Source organism: Terrapene carolina, unplaced genomic scaffold, assembly GCF_002925995.2.
Source record: "Terrapene carolina triunguis isolate 2854851 unplaced genomic scaffold, T_m_triunguis-2.0 Scaffold85, whole genome shotgun sequence".
Classification (NCBI taxonomy): domain Eukaryota; kingdom Metazoa; phylum Chordata; order Testudines; family Emydidae; genus Terrapene; species Terrapene triunguis.
Window position 1 is genome coordinate 45,173,121 of NW_020664436.1, and position 19,672 is coordinate 45,192,792.

Here is a 19,672-nt window from a genome sequence, read left to right on the forward strand (position 1 = left end):
TACAATAAGTAATGTGATGCTGCCTAGCCTTGAATTACTATGTGGGATACTGTTCACTAATTATTTTCTCTAGTATCCTGTTTGCTTGTCTCCCTTTCCTCTAGGCACTGTTGGGTTCTATAAACCTCACCCCATTTTTTGTGGTGTGTCTTCTCTTCCTCTGGTTTTTCCTCTTTTTGTCGCTTTCCCTCTTTTCTTCCGTTACAGGGTATAGAGTTCTGCTGCCTCTTCTATTTTGACCATTGTACTAACAGCAAAGTGAAACTTCGTCTCCTAAATGCTTGAATGCATACAGCAACAGAGTAAAACACTGCAGGGAGTCTGGGAAAGATGAAATAACTTTTTGCTGAAAGACTTGTGTTAGTAATTTACCCATTTCAACAACAAGCAAAAAAATTTTTTTCTGTGCAGATCTCCTTTTAATAATCATGTTTCTATCCTGGATGAGTAATGTATGGAAAACCCTAGTGTAGGAATGTTGGGCAGAGTGATGAAATGCTGGGGCAACAACTTGCAACTAGAGTTAACTTGACTGGCAGAGGGGATTGTGCTGCTCTTGGCTTATTTCTAACTTGACTATCATACTGCTTGCTTGCAAAAGCAAATAGTTTGAATTTTGGGAGGTAGAACCTTAATATTTATGAGCTCTTATTTTGGGAACTGAATGCTAATGGCCACTCTCCTTTATTTTTTAGTTCCACATTGAAGTGTTGGTTTGTCTTTCTAGTTCAGGAAGCAGAGGCTTAGTACTGGGTGCAGCTCGGACCTGCATTGTCACTTCCCTCCTGCAAAAAAGTGTTTCCAAAATGACCCTTTCCATATGAGATGAAGGAGAATCTGTTAATTCAGCTATCATATGTAGGCTAGACACAGGTAGAAGCTAAAAATAAAGCTTCAGCAAATCTGTTTTATCTAACAGGGTAGATACAGAAATGCATTTCATTACAATTCAATATCTGGATATAAAGTTTGTCATTTTAAACCAACAGTTAAGTTTAGGGTAGACAGACAGTACAGAAAGGCAATTTTATTAAGGCCTTGCTTTCATGAGTTACCAGTTATATCACTGAACTCCCCTGTGTTGATACCATATGAGTGACTTTGGTTAGCTTAAATCCTTTCTCCAGTAACAAGCTAAACAAAACAAAAAACACCACCACCACCTTTTAATACTATAAGTGGCCACAGTGGGGAGGAGGTTTTTGTATAACTCCATCACTTTTAAATTTACACCTTTAGGTTATACTGAACCTTTCCCCATGTAGAAGAGTAGCTGTGATTAGCCAATATTTGTTCTGTTAGCATTTGACTTACAGTACGTTGAATGTATAGAGGTAAAAATGGTGTTTGAGGCTGATACAGCTTTACACAAATAATATGTGCAGTTCCTATCTGAAGACAAAGTACATGGTGTAACAAGTGACTAAGTTTAAAATAGTTTAATTTTTTTAAAATTGATGGTGTTCTTGAAAGTGTGGTTATTTGTGCCAGATGATGCACAGATATGTGAAGTCCACAGTTTGAAGGATAAAAGCACTGTTGGTAACTTGGACCTTCAGTGGCAAGACTCAACGGGGAGTGGTTGGGGTAGAGTGAGGGTGAGGAGGCCCCTGCATGGGCAGACAGGAAACCAGGAAAGTCCTGTAATCCTTTGGGCTGAAAATGGCAGGTAGGTTGAATCTCTTAAAATGAAAGAAGAATCCAAAGGCTCCACCTTGCCCACTATTAAATCCGTTCCTGAAGAAACATTATGAAGTGTTTTATGGGGAAGCTTTAACAATTGGCTTATCTAGTGTAACAATGATGTTCTTGTCCATATTACATTAAAAATGCTATTTAGGGCAGTGCAGTAGGGAACTTAATGTGCATCAGCAGGGTCTACATCAGTGGTGGGCAACAGACTGCATGCAGCCAGCAGATCAGGGTAATCTGATTGCGGGCCGTGAGACATTTTGCTGATGTTGATCGTCCACAGGATGGCTCCCTGCAGCTTCCAGTGGCCGTGGTTCACCACTAGTATTCTATTGTTTACCAGTGTGATTAAAACTGCAATTAATTTTTTTAATTGCAATTAATTTGAGTTAATCACATGAGTTAACTGAGATTAATCAACAGCCCTAAATTTAATACAACATTCTATTGTATAATGCTACAAGGATTTGCGTTAAAAGATGAAAAATATAATTTGAATTCATATACTCTAGACAACTTAAAGGTTTGAATTAAAAAAAAACAAACAACACCTCACATCTTTCATAGGGTTCAAAACTACTTAATCTATTATAAAACAAATGCACCAGAGAAATTAGGGCTCAGGTTATCCTAACTCATTTTTGTTTGACCACTCAATATTCAAGTCTCACATTATAAGGGATATGCTTTGATATGAAGGTTTGAATAGCTAGTGAACAGTGATGCTACAACACCTAATTTGCCAGAGGCTAATTAAAAATGCCTCTTGTCCAAAAGACACGCCTTTGTTTAAAGGTCTGTAAGGGTATTATGAAAAATACTTGACTGCTAAGGTTATGAATACTCCAGAAGTAACATCTCATTTTGCGCAAGCTCAAGTTTGTTATAAATTGAAGGCCCAACCCTGCAAACCTTCATTCACATGAGAATTCCTACTCAAGTATTCCCATTGAAACAAGTGGGACTTCTCATGTGGGTAAGGATTACAAAATAAAGAATAAGTGATGCAAATTTGCAGTGTTATCCTTTTTTTCTGTCAAAAGGATAAATAAAAGCAAAGGGGTTTTAGTAGGTATTTTTGCTCTACTTGTGAAACATTTGATGTCAAAATAGTTTAGTGTTTAAAAATTATAAAGGAGCTTTTAAAATGGGTGATAAATTGTGTACACTGCATATAATCTAATACAAGCCCTTGACATTTACTAACTTCTGACTTAATTCTGTAGTCTTTAGGGACAAAAAACTCCTATTGACTTGGATTCAGAGACTGTTCAAGTGATAATCTCACTTTTAACAGCAGTAGCTTCTGCCGGTGTAGATAATATTTTCTTCCTTTGGACTAATTCGTTCCAAATTGAGAAATCGTTTGGGACCTGAAAAAGCAGGAAAGCTTGTTTTTCTTTTCCAGATTATGAACAAACAGAAAAATGAAGGTGAAGACGACTGAGTTAGCTGCAGAAGCCAATATTTTAAGTTTCATGTTGGACTGGCTGACATAGGATGGCTCCCCACTATGCCAATCTCTTCATGGGCCACCCTGAGGATGAATTTCTGGAAAAATGCACCATAAACCCACTGATAAACCCGAGATACAGCAATATTTTCATGTTCTGGATGGGCGACCTAAACTCCCTCAGAGTTCAACCACCACCCAACCATCAAAGGCTCTCTACAATACTCCCGCACCAGCATCAGCTTCCTTGCCACCACAGTCTTCCAGCTTCAACAATGGAACCCTACAGACAACTAAGTACAAAAAAAAAATATCCATGGATCACAACACCTACCCTCACACAACCAGAAACCCCCCCCCCCCCCCCCGCACACACAAAAATCCTTTATTTATAGCCAGGCCCTCAGATACTACAGAATGTCCTCAGAGGAGGAAGTCCAAGATACACACCTTAACAAATGTAAAACCGCCTTCACCAAATAAGGATACTCCACCAGAGAAGTAGGTCACATCATGGAACAGGCCACCTAAATACCCCTGAGAGAACCTTCTTCAAAACAAAAACAAAAAGCCCCCCCTCCCTGACATCCTCCAATGTACACCTCTAGCTGTCACCTACCATGCCAGAGGGGGTATCAATAAACAATTATAACCCATATTTGATGGGGACTGCATCCTGAAAGAAATCTTTCCCCACCCCCACCCCCCTCTTCTGGCCTTCAAACAATGCCCAACATCATCAGACGCAAGGTCCTCACAGACCAGGTCCCACCAACTCCGAGCTGCACCAGAACAACAGATGCAAAACCTGTAGACATATCTCCACTGCCACAGTGATCAATACCTCCCTCCCACAAACATCTTTTAAGATCCATGTGGTGTCCCTCATCCAGTGCATTAAATAACCCAGTAACAACTATGTGGGTGAATCCAGACAATTACTATATAGTACTCTTAAATGAGCACACACAGAAAAATGAGACAAAAACTATCACCTGTAGACAAACGTTTTTCACAAAATGATCTCTCTATCAGTCCTCATCCTCAAAAGAAACCTGCATAATGCCTTCAAAAGAGGCACCTGGGAGCTTAAATTCATTACTTTGCTAGACACTAAACATCATGGTCTTAATAAAGACACTGGATTTAGGGTTTATTACAACAATCTGTAACCCACTAATCTCCCTTTTTTGTCCTATGACTGCAGAGGTGTTAAGGAGCACTCCACCTTGAAAGTTAGAATGTGTTAACTACTTGTGATGGCGGGGTGGAGGGATGGGACACTCACCTCTCATGAATGCCTCCTGTTAGCTGGGTGTGGTGCTGAAATCTTTTTTCTTCTGGCACCACTTGTAGGTTGCCAAGCTCACTAGGCAGGTCTTCAGTGCCTTAGCCCCCGGCCAAGTCACAGTCTAAAATGGATAGCAATGGGGTAGCAATGCCTTTGCTACACTCTTTGTCCTCACTAGGGTCCTCAGCCCCATCTCTGGGCCCCTTTAAGTCCTGCTCTTCACTTTTATTTCCCATCAAAGCCACCCCTTCTTGGGGTTTAGACCACTTTGCTAGTAGATTGGTAGAACCCAGGCTCATCCTCTACTCCAGGTCAAAGCCCAGGGATCCTATACGCAGCAACCACATACTGCTGCTTTCAGTTTTCTTCTGCTATTTCCTGGGCCTTTTCCCCACATAGCCTCTTTCTCTTCACCCTTACCTCAAGGCTGAAGTTCTCAAAGCCTATTCCTCCTTGCTAAATGCAAGTACCGCCAGAACCCATCTTTTGTTTCTCCTCTTGAGCACCTGTAACCAGCAATAAGCACCCTTCCTTGCTCTTCTGGTCCCAGCTAGGAACTGACCTGTTTAAGTCTGCAGCTCCTTTTATCTGAGCCTGCTGGACACTGATTGGCTGGGACTGGAGGACCCACCTCTGCTGCTCCTTTCCTGGGGTGGAGTGTGGAATGACCACAGAGCCTCCAGCTGGAGGTCTTGAAGGGCCAGGCACACCTCTTCATACTACTTATGCTAAACAATCTGTTCCACCTTGTATTTAGTACCTTTCCCAGAATTGAAGAAGAACTCTGTAGCGCAAAAACTAGTCTCTTTCACCAGCAGATGTTGGTCCAGTATTATGGGGCTGTCTTATTCCTTCTATGTTCTTTTACTGGTAATGCGACAGAGAGCTATTTCAGAAGTTAGAGCAGGTAATTGCGTGTGAGCCAAAATGTTTAGGTTCTGTTCCTGGTTTTACCACTGACTTGTGCGTCCTGGAGCATGTCACTTAGAGTAGTGTTTCTCAACCTTTTTGATACCAGGGACTGACTTGCTGCATTCCTAAACTGTCAGGGAGATCCCAGGGACTGGTGCCGGTCCATGGACCGGTTGTTGAGAAACACTGACTTAGAGGACACATACCTCAATGATCTCCTTACTGTATTATAACATAGATTGATCTTGGCTATAAAAATGACAGTAAGTCGTGTTTTAACTATATTACTAAGTTGTATTGCAACAGAGCTGACATTGGTTCAGCCAGGAATCACTCTGTGACACAGTATCCCTAATTGTAAAATTGGTCAGAATGCCTTGTTCGCAGTGATGAAGCTTAATTGTTTGAAAAGCCCATACATAACATTCATATAACACTTACTTGAAAAGTTAAGTAATGCATTTCTACCTTACATTATATATGTACAGCAATAAATAAAATAAATATAAATTACCAATAAAAAGTTAAAATAACATTTAGATAGCAAAGTCACATACTTAAAAGTTAGGAAATTACATGTGTACAGCTGCCCATGTAACATTAATTCTGCCCTCTTATCTACCTATCTACAGGTAGGGTCATGTGAAAAAAAAATGGTATGTGATCAAGTTATTAAACACTTACCTTAATGCATACACATGAGAAGGCAGAATTAAGATTGGACATGAAATCATAAATCTGGCATTTCCCAACTTTCAAGTACTTGACTTTCCAATCCAAATAATGTTCTTTTAATATAAGGGTTATTTTAAAATGTAATTTCCTAGGGTTTTTTTAACAGAAAAAAGGTTAAAAAAATTCTGTTCCCCTCCCCAACAAATAAATCATGCATTCTCAGCTCATTTCGAACCCTGAACCTTCAGTGTTGCAGCACAAACTTATACCACTTATTACTTGAGCTACAGAATTTACAATATTAGATTCAGAGATAAGCCCAAGAAGGGACCACTTTGATCATTTAGTCTGACCTCCTGTATGAATTTGTCTAGCTGCTTCTTCCTGCCACTGGATCTTGTTATGACTTTGCCTTTTTGAATGAAAAGACCTTTATTATAAAATTTTAGTTCCCCAGGTAGGTACTTACTGGCAGTGATCAAGTCACCCCTTCACCTTCTCTTTGATAAATAAAATTAGCTCCTTGAGTCTATCACTATAAGGCATGTTTTACAATTCTTTAATCATTCTCATGCCTCTTCTCGGTACCCTCTCCAATTAATCAACATCCTTATTGAATGGTGGACACCAGAACTGGATACAGTATTCCTGTAGGTGTCACATCAGTGCCAAATACAGAGATAATACTGTGTCCAGGTGCCTGAGATGGGCAACACTGAGAATACCACACTCAGAGCAGACTGTCTGCCATATTTCTTGCAATCTCCCCAAAACTGGTGGTTTATTCTATAATTAGATTTACCAGTCCAGTAACAAGAGAGCTTCTGCAGCACCACACTGGTTAACTAGAAGCCAAACACAGTCCTCTTTAGGTATTCCAGCCCTTGGCTCCCATCCAGACAACCCAATCTAGTATAGTGAGAGGTTATTGAAAACCCATGTCACCATATGTGAGATTCTTTCTAATCCCAAAGGATCAGATACATACCCCCAGGTCAATATGAATCTCAGATTTTACCCAAATATCACACTGTCAGCCAATCCTTAGTAACCTACCTAAAGATTTATTAATAAAAGAAAAGAAGAGAGTTATAAATGGTTAATAGAACATATACATACAAATGATTACATCTATTGCTCTCATTGATGATACTGCCTACCCACGGGGAAAAAAAGGAACCAAAACCCAACAATTCCCCCCAAACGCCACCACCACACACTACAACTTTGGACTACGGTTCCTTGGCTTTAAGATTATTTCCTGGCTGATTGACCTTCCATCCATTCATTAGCCAGGGACTGAATTTTGCCATTACTTCATCAATGCTACCCTCTTCCCATGAAGTTAGGGAAGAACATGCATCTTAACAGTGTTTAAAGTAGATTTAACAATGACGGGCAGCTCTTTCTGCCCCAGCCAAGGAAGAGGGGGAGCTGTGGAGGAGCCCTGTTTACCCAAAACAGGTTGAGGGGAACCTCCCCTTTCATTTTAGCACAGGAAGCTGCACTCCTCTGCCTGTTCCACATTCTCCTTACTTTAACCTCAGCACTTTAGTTAAAATGTTTGGGGCCACTGTGAGCATTTTCAATGGATTCCCTTTGACACATGGTCCAGCACTTGATTGTAATACTGTATGGTGAATGGAATCAGGTACTGTGGTGGGGTAATGGACAATGTTAAAGCAGTGTTGCATGATTTTCAAAGATCAGGGGGAAAATCCATTTTTCCTACAAAATTAGGATTAGCCTGCACAGCAGGAGTTCAGCAAAATATCTATGGAGCAGCAGTAACAGGAACTAATTACTTTTCCTGGCAATGTTTCAAAAAGAGACTTTCATTCCATGGCATATTTGACAAAAGAATTTTAATGCAAGAAGAAATTGACAGTAATTTAGATATTCCCAGTGCTATTATTATTTCCTTTCCTTTCACAACCAACTTCTCTCCAACTCTTTCTCTGTTTGATCCTTAAATCCTGAATTTAGATTAGTCTGTTGCCAGGAGAATTACAGTGATATGAAAATTCATCATAATTGTGACTTTGCAGAAGTTTCAATTACAGCAGGTGAGGACTGTTAAGGAAATAAACATTAAATATAAATATTTTGGTAAGCTGTATAAATGGCAAGGCTATGAGAAATTAAAAATGGAGTTTTAAGTAGTTTTAAAATTTTCCTAGATTGGCAGTCCTTCACATTGAACACATAAAAAGACACAGTGGCATAAGATTAATAGAAATAGCTAAGTCTCACATGAAAAGATGGATTTTAGAAATAAGCATTTGAGAAATACTACAAATGAGTTTCATGCAGTCTTGTTTCGAAACTAGAATAAATAACTTAAACCTTAGTGGGAGCTTTGCTTACCCAGAAGACTGCAGGATTGGGCTACTAAAGATCTTCTTGAGACAATGATTAAATTGATCATTTGAGTTTAAAATAATTCAGATTATTTTGGATATGAAAATGGTTTGAAAATAATCGTGTTGCTTTTTACAGCTGCCTACTATATAATAATATGCCATTGGCAATCATAAATGAAAATATCTCAAGGTTTAAGTGGTTAAAATGTTTGTTTTTTCAATATTGTGGTATGGTAGTTTCTCTCACCCTAATTGACAGAAAATGTAGATGTAAGCATGGGGCTGAAATTGTATGAGAGCGAGAAAGAGAGAGAAATGTAAAGAAATTACTGCAATGGGACTTAATTTGATCCTGCAATCCCTATTCAGACAAAATTTACCATTACAAATCAACTGATGGCAAAATTTGGCTCAGTGGGAAGCATTATTGGAACCCATATTGGGAAGTAAAATTATTTGTATTTTAAACATTTCATTTTAGTATGGTAGTGTTGGAGGGTACAGAGTGCAACAGGTTACAGAGAACCACAAAGAACTTGTTTAAATGTGTGGAAGCATTAGTAGACTAGGTGCCACCATTTTAATCATGGTATTATGTAGCTCTGTTTCAAGCAGTGGTAGACAACATCATAGTTGGTGTTGGTCCTACTTTGAGCAGGGGGTTGGACTACTGGTAGATGACCTGCTGAGGTCTCTTCCAACCCTAATCTTCTATGATTCTTCTGTGAACACAGTGCTTAAAATACCTATAACTGCTTGAAGCCCTGTTTATGTATATAGAATTTGAAGATTTTATATAGATTAAGGTTAATATTGTAATAACAACTCTTAACCAGCCAAGGCCCAAAGGTGTGCCATAATGTGTGACAAAGACCCAAAATAAGGGACACAAAACAAGGATTCATTCAGGAAACTTAAAATGTTGTAAAAAGCAACAAAGAGTCCTGTGACAGATCCAGACTAACACGGCTACCCCTCTGATACTTAAAATGTTGTGTGATTCCTTCCTTTAGTGCAAAGAAACCCTTCTCCAATCTCGTTTTCATGATTTTGAATTTCTGTTAAATCATTTTCTGCAATAAGAGCGAGGGAACACCACATCTGTGGTGAACATAGGCTGCATTACCAATTCTTGCAGTTTTATCATGTCTAGTGATTTTGGAGGTTTTCTTAAAGTTCCCAACTGCTGGAGCTGAAAGTCTCAGTTGTCCTTTCCTAATAAAGTCAGTTTCTAGCCTGCAGAGAAAAGCTGGAAAAACCTCCAACATCAAAACACAAATGGAAAAGAATCCTCTAGTTATTTCTTAAATCTCATGATTCTTTCACAATCAAAGCCAATCTCACGATTTTGAAGGCTTGGAGTTGGTGAAACCACATGGGTAATTTTGGAGTTGAAACAAGAGGCACTGAAGAACTAGGGCTGGGGCCAGCTAGAGCAGTAGACCAGCATTAACCACCGTTGTGTCAATAGTCTGAGGTCCCGATCCTACCAATACCTACCCAGCTGTGTACCAGGACTTCAGCGGGGCTGCTCACTGGCCCAAAGCTGTGTTGGTTTGGAGAAGCACTACGGGGCTTTGTAGCGCTGTGCTCCAGGCGCATCCCTCTCCTGGGGCCGGCAAGCGCCCGCCCGCAACTCACTCCGGCTCCGCCAGGAAGTGACTCCGCAGTTACACCGCGAGGAGGCAGAACCGATTCACCCCCCGGCTGCTTCGCCACCCACCTCGCCCCCAAACCAGCCCTGCGGCTTGTCCTGCGCGCAGAGCGGGGGCTGCTCCGCCCGGGCAGAGAGCGGGAGGCGGGGGCAGGGCCGGCCGGCCGAGCGGCCAAACAACGCAGGGGCGCCCGCCCACCGTGCCTGGGCAAGTCCCCCGCCCGCCGCAGCGGCAGCAGCTGTCCCGGCGCCCGCCCGCCCGCCCGCAGTTGAGCTCCCCGCCGCAGCCTTCCCCGGGATTTGCATCGCGCGCTAGCCTAGGGCAGAGGAGGCAGCGGCGGCGGGGAAGCGGCAGCCGCGCCGGGAGGCGGCAGCCCCAGCGCCTGGAGCCGGCCCCAGCGGAGCCGGGAGATGAGCAAGAGTTGCGGGTGAGTGGCAGCCGCTGCTGGGGAGCCTGGGGCGGAGTGAGGCGGCAGTTTGCGGGCCAGCACCAGGTGAGCCGAGCGGGGGCGCTGCCCTCTTGCTCCCCTGGAGGGGCTGCCCGGGCTGGGGGCAAAGTGTGAGACGCGCGTGGGTAGAGAGATTTCCTCGCCCCTGCTCCCCCAGTGTTGTTACCGGTGCCCAGGACACACTCCCTGTCCCTAGGCGCTTACAGGCTAAATAGCCAGGTGGCAAGAATGGGACCCGCATAGGGATTGGGAGTCTTATGTCTGTGCTGCATTCAGGCCAGGGTTAGTAGACCTGGAGTTAACAGACCCTGGGTTTGTTAACCTAGGGCTTGAGTGTCTACATTCATTTGTAACCCCAGGTTAGGACTTGTTGAACCATTGGTACCAACCAGCAGCGCCAGCATCTGCACTGCATGGGGGGGGGGGGGTGAGCTGAGTTCAACCACCCTTATCCCAGACTTCCTAGCGCACTCCCAAAATGGGGCTGCTCTAGCCCTTTGTTCATGGTGCAGTGTGGGAACACTTGACTGTCCCAAGGACAAAGAATGACAAGCTGTGGAATTGTGGGATACTTTTGGTGAGTACAATAGGGTTACATCTACAGTACAAAGCAATAAGGCTTGAAGTGTCCCGGCTTGTCCCCCTCACTCCTCCATGGACTCCTGGGACCCTGGTATGGTTGCCAACTTCAGTTGGATGAATTCCTGGAGGTTTCATCACATGACATTATCCTTAATTAAAGATTAATCTTTAGTTCTTGGAGACTCCAGGACAATCCTGGACAGTTGGCAACCCTAGACCATGGGTCTAAGCCCTGGGTTGGCATTATTTGTGTTTGGACAAAAGAGAGGTTACACTTGAGCCTGAGTTCAAACCCCGTGCTTACATTGCAGTGTAGACATATAGGCTTTAGGGTTTGTCTACACTGCAATAAAACACTCAGGGCTGGCCCCTGTCATTTGACTCCGGCCCGTGGGTCTTGGGCTGTGGGGCTATAAAATTGCACTGTATACATTTGGACTTGGGCTGGAGCCCAGGCTCTGGGACCCCATCAGGGTTCCAGTTTGAGCATCTACATTGCAATGTTATTGCCCTGCAGCCTGAGCCCATCAGTCAACACATCCAGCCACAAGTGTTTTATTGCACTGCAGGCGTATCCTTGGGGCCTTGTGAGATGCATATGGGTGACAGCATGTTTATTGATACCTAGTTAGCAACTTACTTTGAGTGCAGGAGGGGAAAGATGCTCTAGTGTCAGGACCTGTTATCCTCACAGATTTAAAGGAGACACACATGATAGTTCTGTTTCTTATTGCTTTACCTGAGACTTTATTCTCCCCCACCCCTCCTTTCTGTATTGCCACCTTCTTGGGCTAAAGCGGAAGCTGCTGCTGCCATTTGTAAAGTATTGTGTATTGAACTCAACTGAGGACAATGATGTACACATTTTTTTTTTCTTCTCCTGCAAAGTATTCTGGGAAAGTAGATTCTCCCTTGTTGACTGAAGTGAGAGGTGGGAAGGGATTGCAAGGTGTGTGTAAGGAGTGGTGATTTTGATTTTTATACGCACTGGCATTTCCTTGTTGTTAGTCTTGAAATGAGTAAAGAGCTGCACAGTCAGATCAAGTTTCAGAGTGAGGGGCAGGGGATGCAGAGGGGAAGAACAACATCTGCCCACTATTAGAATAAAGAAATACAAAGGATTGGACAAAGTGACATTCCTCAAAACCTACAAAGGTCCAAATGGGGGATGCAGTGTATGACAAAGACAAGAATTATTCATGCAGGAAATTTAGAATACTGGGGGATTCCTTCCTTCCATGTAAATAACTTTCTGTAACTTCAGTTAATGATTTCATATTTCTGATGTAAATATTTTTCAACATTAAAAAGTAGGGGACACTATACATTTGTGTAGAACAGTGGCTCTCAACCTTTCCAGACTACTGTACCCCTTTCAGGAGTCTGATTTGACTTGTGTACCCCCAAGTTACACCTCACTTAAAAAGCTACTTGCTTACAAACTCAGGGATAAAAAATACAAATGTCATAGCACACTAGTTCTGAAAAATGGCTTACTTTCTCATTTTTACCATATAATTATAAAATAAATCAATTGGAGTATAAATATTGTACTTACATTTCAGTATAGCATAGAGAGCAGTATAAACAAGTCATTGTCTGTATGAAATTTTAGTTTGTACTGACTTGGCTAATGCTTTTTATGTAGTCTGTTGTAAAACTAAGCAAATATCTAGATGAGTTGATGTACTCCCTGGAAGATCTCTGTGTACCCCCAGGGGTACACGTACCCCTGGTTGAGAACCACTGGTGTAGAACATAGGTAACATTAAGGCTAAAACAAATGATGTGCTTCAAAATTTGGGGGCAGTTAAGAGGTATGGGGGACAAAGTGTGAGATATCTTCATGTTATATGTGATATACCCTTACCAGGGTCCTGGAGCACCATTGAGTGCTGTGCAGCTACGGACATATACAGCCTCCTTCCTTTTCCAGGCAGAAGTACCACTTTCTGTGTAATCACAAATGCCTTCTGAGGCATAGGAAACTCCATTGAGTAACAGGAAAGCAAATTACTGCACATGCATCTGCCTCCAAATTTTTTTTTTCTTCTTCTCCAAATGTTTTTATCCACAAGCCTCAACCTCTGCCCTCAGTGGAATGCAAATCCAACCACAAGCCAGGTTTTCCCACTTGTCTTTCTTCTTTGCTTTTTACAAAAGCCTGAGGATGGGCTCATGTGTTTGGGCCCGATACAACTTCCATTGACTTTATGAACAAAAAGGCTACAGATTTTTTTTTTTTTTTTTTGTTCATCTATACCCAGTTCTTGCCAGTTTATATTTTGCCGTGGTAAATGTGTTGTAAGATAGTCTGTGGACGTGAAGTAGCTAACTGTGTTTTGACACATTCTATAGCATCTATGCAGTGTGAAATTTCATGTTTCGACATGAGAGCTTTATGTTTTCCTTAAAAAAACCCTTCTGTGGGCCAACTATTGCAACCACCACTCAAAACATTCCCATTGACTAATGCAGTCGTACTACAATTTAAGGAATGTGGAATTATCCTTCTATAAAAATACAGTATAGAGACGAACATCTCACTTCAGACAGTGGAGTCAGTTTTGATCCTGAATGTCTTTGGCTCTCACTGACTTCTAAGGGAGCCCTGTGCACGTATCTTAGGGGAGAATTTGCCTCATGATATTCTGGGTTTTTTTAAACTGTTCAGTTTGAATTTAAGCTCTGTTACAAAGACAGCAAACAAAAAGTTAAGTTTTCTGGGAAGGTGCAGTCAGGAGACCTAATTTCTAGTCCAAATACTGCTGCTTCCTGCATGCCATGTGTATATCACCTGTGTATCTCAATTTCTCCATTTTCAAAGGGGGCAAATAATGCAAATAACTTCTGTAGAGTGCTTTGAAATCATTTGGTGAAAGACACTATAAGTGTAAATTATTACTATGTCACTCGGGGTGTGAAAAATCCACACCCTTGATTGACGTAATTATGCTGACCTAGCCCCTGGTGTAGACAGCGCTGTGTCAATGGGAGAGCTTCTCCCATTGATGTAGCCACCACTACTCGCAGAGGCAGATTAATTGTCTTGACGGGAGAAGCTCTCCCATGGGTGTAGTAGTGTCTTCACTAAAGAAGTGCAGCGGTGCAGCTGCATCAGCGTACCTGAAGACAAACTCCAAGTCCCAACTCATTAGTTGCGAAGTTAATAACACTTTGAGCCTGATTTTCAGTTACTCCAATGCTTGTGTAGTCACTTGTACCATTTGTAAAGTGAGCGTGCAATGCTATCAAGTCAGAATGGCAGCATTTGACACCTACTTTGCACTGTTGTAAATGGCTACAGTCACTTGTCCTGCATCTTGATTTAGGCTGCTAGAATTCCACTTGGGGTACGTCTACACTACGAGATTAATTCGAATTTAGATAATTCGAATTTGGGAAACAGATTGTATAAATTCGATTGTGCGCGGCCATACTAAGCACATTAATTCGGTTTTTAACCACATTAATTCGGTGGTGTGCGGCCACACTACCCCATTAATTTTAACCACATTAATTCGGTGGTGTGTGGCCACACTACCCCTAATTCGAATTTACAAAATCGATTTTGGTGCTACTCCGCTCGTCGGGGTGGAGTACAGAAATCGATTTTAAGCGCCCTTTAATTCGAAGTAACTGGCTCCTTTGTGTGGACTGGTTAAGGATTAATTCGGATTAACGCAGCTAAATCCGAATTAAAGTCGTAGTGTAGACCAGGCCTGGAAAACCTATTGGAAGCCACTGTAGATCCCAGAGCACGCTTTTGTCATGAAACTCCACTTAATAAGTCAGTTGCCATATTAGTAGTTTCAGTTTCTGAATGGTCTCAAGGTCTTGCTCTAGCTTTTAAACCAGAACTAGTTATTCTAGACCAGTGGTTCCCAAACTTGTTCCGCTGCTTGTGCAGCGATTGGCCGAACCTGCAGACGTGGCAGGTAAACAAACCGGCCCGGCCCGCCAGGGGCTTTCCCTGCACAAGCAGCGGAACAAGTTTGGGAACCACTGTTCTAGACCATATATATAAAAATAAAAATAAATATATATAAATATATAAAATAAACTTAGGGCCACAACTGACAGCAAAAAATGAGAGGTATGTAGTTTTTCCAAATAGGTTTTTAAGGAATCCTGGGGTAGTCAACAGGCAGACTGTGGGCTAAATCTAGATTGCCAGATGCTCTTGAATGGACCCCAAAATCTTTTATTTTCTTTTTTTTTTAAATTATTTTCTCTGGAGTCTGGACCTTAACTATATCTTGGCCAAGAAATTTGGACCTTAACAAAACATAATTTAGAACCCCGATCTAATTGAACCTCAGAGTTTGACCAGGTAGAGTGTCCATAGAGCCCACATAATCTTCTCTGTAGTCCTGAATCCCCCAAGCATTGAGTGTCACAAGCACACACATTCCAGCCCACCCTCTACAGCACAGCCTCTGAGAGGGGAAGCAATGTAAGGTTGCTTATGTCAGTCTTACACTGCTGCTGCATGGGGGGATTGGGAGAATCCACTCCCAGCCTTTTATGACATCTTTACACCGCCAAAATGGATTATAGGTAGTAATAGGGGTAGAATCCAACCCCCCATTTAAAAAAAAAAAAAAAGACAATTACTATCTCAAATACTTTACGGTGGTAGATATAGGCCCCCAATCCTGAAAACACTTATGCACATGTTTGCGGCTTCTTCTTAGTGTATGTGCAACATGCCTCAGGTGGCACGTGACCTGGATTCATCACCGAATTTGGTCCGCTGGTTGGATCATTAGCTTCCCCAGCTTGGGCTGGGTACTGAGGGGAAGTGCAATGTGAATGCTGATCCATGTCCCCCATGTTTAGCTTTACAGATATAAGTAGTATCTGTGACTTCACTAGAGCTACTCCTGTGCATGAAATGTTTATGGGATCTGGGCCATATTTATTAAAGCACACATTGTCAGGTAATTCCCCAGTGGTCCCACATCAATTTTATTTATATTAAGATGTTCTCATTTGGAATAGCCTCATTTGATTCACCTCTAATTTTCACAAGAGTTTTAAATGGACAGCAGTCTTACACTCATACTCCAGCATATGGCAGTGTAGTACAAAATATAGTTTAGTCAAGTCACTAAAATAGCAAAGACAATTTTGGTTCTATTTTGCCAGTGCCAAAAAAAAAAAAAAAAAAAAGTGCTTTTCAGCTTTGCAGGGGTAGATAAATGTACCAAAAATAGTAGTCCAGGAAACACCTCTTGAAAGCTCTCTCAAGGATGCTGCTATTTTCCTGATAACTTTTCTTACTTGCTGCTTGCTAAGACAGGAGGAAGGTTAGTCTGCTTTGAAATCAGTACGGGTAGCCCTGGAGTTCAGCTACTAAATTTAACAACATACATAACAAAAAAAAAATTCAGGTAAATATTTTGTTTCCAATTTTATTTTATTGCCAGATTGTATCCAGGAATTTCAAGTGGAGAGAGAAAACTCTGTGGGCTTGTCTACATGTACAGCGCTGCAGACTCAGGCAGACATTAGTTATACACCTCTACCCCGATAGGACGCTGTCCTCAGGAGCCAAAAATCTTACCACGTTATAGGCGAAACTGTGTTATATCGAACTTGCTTTGATCCGCCGGAGTGCGCAGCCCCCCCTCCCCCCCGAGCATTGCTTTACCGCGTTATACCCAAATTCGTGTTATATCGGGTCACGTTATATCGGGGTAGAGGTGTACTTAATTCACGTTTTCATACTTTTGTTTACTGCCGCAAGGGCTAGAAGCATACTTTTTTGTTAATAAATGCTTAGATTCTGACACCATAACATGATTCTGGTAGCTGGTCTAAGTTGCCTCCATCCTAATACAGCCCAAAGTCATATCTGAGCTTGCTCCCTCCCACTGTGAAGGGACCAGCAGAGCTCGCATATTAGATTTTGAACATCTGCACCATCAGTAGTGCTGGTATCTCATTTGGGCAGAGCTTGAACATACCACCACGTTCTTCAGTTTGAGTCCTGCTTCACCAGCTACCGTGCCTTAAACACAGCACTTTCAAAAGGTGCATAGGGGGTTTGATGCTTATCTCTCTTTTGTTTTAATGGGAATCGAGCTTCCAAAATTCCCTTAGACAGTTTTGAAAACCTTGGTCTAAAACTCCCTATTGGTTCCTAGGAGCTATTTTGGTACAGCTAGCAACTCCCAAATCAATGTAGTTTTCAGGTCCTATATGATAGAATACATTTAAGTTAAATTGGTCCTGCTATCACACACATTTGTTAGCTTAAAAACATAGTCTGCATTACTGCTCCATGTAGACAAGACTTTGGGTAAGTAACCATTTCTGGTGTTCATTGGATAAACACCATTTTTTTTGTATTGGTGTATTTAATCAATGTTTATTGATTAAAAGTAAAAAATTGGAAGCTGTCAGGACCCCAGCTACTGGGGGGAGGGAGGAGCAGCAGATCAAGGCCAGGGGCTCACTGGAGCAGACATGAGAATGTGGTCTGAGTTCAGTCTACAGGGTCATGGCCAGAAGCAGCAGTCAATCCCAGTGTTGTGCCACAGAATCAAGTCATAGTCGAGGTTGATGAGCTGTACCAGGTCAGAGCCAAGTGAACCAGCTGAAGTTGGAACAGAGGCATGGCAAAAAGTCAGGAGTGGAGATGGGGGCTAGGAACTGAGGGAAGGGAAGGCAAGGCATCAGGAATAGAGCTAGGGGACAAGGATCAGGAACTAGGATCAGTAGTAGGCCAGATACCAAGAGCAAGGCAGGACATCAGGAGTCAGAACAAGGTCTGTTTGCAGCAGCAAGCCAGGTATCTGCCTAATTGCAGACAGGCTGCAGGTGTTTGGCCCAGGCACACTATTTAAGACCTTGGGAAATCAGGAAACACAGTAGGCTCTACCAGTCAGGACTTCTATGGGCAGGCCATCCCATGTTGCTTGAACCTGTAGGGATCATAGGCTGCTGTTTTCTATTTCAACAGAGGTGGCAGTGTGGACACAGCAACTGCCCAGGAGCTTGCAGATCCAGGTTTCAGACCAGCAGATCCTCATAAAAGCCCTGAACATAATTGTGATCTAGAATCTGATTTTTATGAAATAATAATTCTTCAGCCCTTTATTTTTAGGGAAGATAACCTTCCAAATATGAACCCATTCAATAATCTCTGCTGGAGTTTGCAGAGAACCTGAAACAATAGCATTGAGATAAGCTTGAATTGCATCTCTCATTTCTCTCAAAGGAGTGGAAATTCTGAAACTGACATTTACATTATTGCTAACATGATTAAGTATTTCACTGTTGACTATTTGAATAGAAACATCCAGCTAACTTTTGTTATATAGTAGCAGATATTGGAGATGAAAGTGGGTGGAGAGAGAGAATTCACTGCTTGAGTGCCTCCTCGTAGCTGAATGTGGTGTAGCAGGCTCTCGCCTCTCTAGTGCCCCTGCCAAAGCTCGCTGTGACCCTGTGATCTTCTCTCTTCCCATAACTCAGCCCTCCAGACCGGCAACAATTTAGACCCACCCCTCTTGTGGTACAAAATCCAATAAAATAAAAGGCTATGTTCTTACAAAAGGTCCTCAACCCCCTCCTCTCAGCCATTCTTATCTCCTTCCTCAGCCTCATGCTGGTAAGGGAACCCACACCCTCTCACTCCACTGGGCTCTAGTCCAGGGAATCTGTGACCAACAGCCAAGGTCTGCTCCATTCAACTGCTTGCTGCTGCCTTCCTGGACTCTTTCCTACCATAGCCTTCCTCAGGACTTCTCCCCTACAGCTTTTCTAAATTCACCCTACTTTCAAGGCTAGGACACCCAGGGCCCTCCCCTGGAATCCCCAACAAAATCCCAAACCAACAAATATAAACTTAAACCCACTTCCACCCTGCTTGGTATTGACTTGGGTCCCTGTCTTGTTTCTCTTGCTTTATTCCCCAAGCAAATGCCTCCCAGGGCTCACTGTCTGGAAGTCTGCTTCTTGTCCTTCTTTCAGGGTGTATGCACCATCAGAGCCTGTGCCACCTAGTGGCCTCTCTGTCTTGCTCCTGGCTTCTTGCCAGCCATCTCTGCTTAGGTGAGGATCTCAGCATTTGCTCTTCCCCTGGGGAAACAAGGAGAATAAAGCTCACTTTAGTCCCGCAGAGTGAATACAGAATTTCTTCTTCTCCTCCCTACAGCCTTTTCTGCTCTAGACTTCCTGCATTTATAGTCACAACACAGCTGGGCTTCATCTCTAATTAAGGCTGTCCCACTCTAGGGTGCAACCTTGTACCCTAATTGGCATTTCAGGCCTACATTAACTCTTTCGGAGCCTGTGTGAGGTATATACCCCATCAGAGGGTGTAGTAGAGCAGCCAGCAGCTATCAAAGATTGTTAGGGTGGAGAACAAGGAATTCCTCACAGAACCTTCAAATTTAACTTGATCTTTGTCCTTGCCCAAGAAGGGAAGGGAAGGATACGACATTCTCTCTCCAGTTCCAAAAGCCTCAATTACCTTCTAGGTACCAAAACACCAAAGCTGATTCCACACCTTACTGTATGCCAGCATCCCCAATTGTAACAATTGATTAGGGAACAATCTTCAGCTTTCCTCTTGGTAAGTTCTACAGT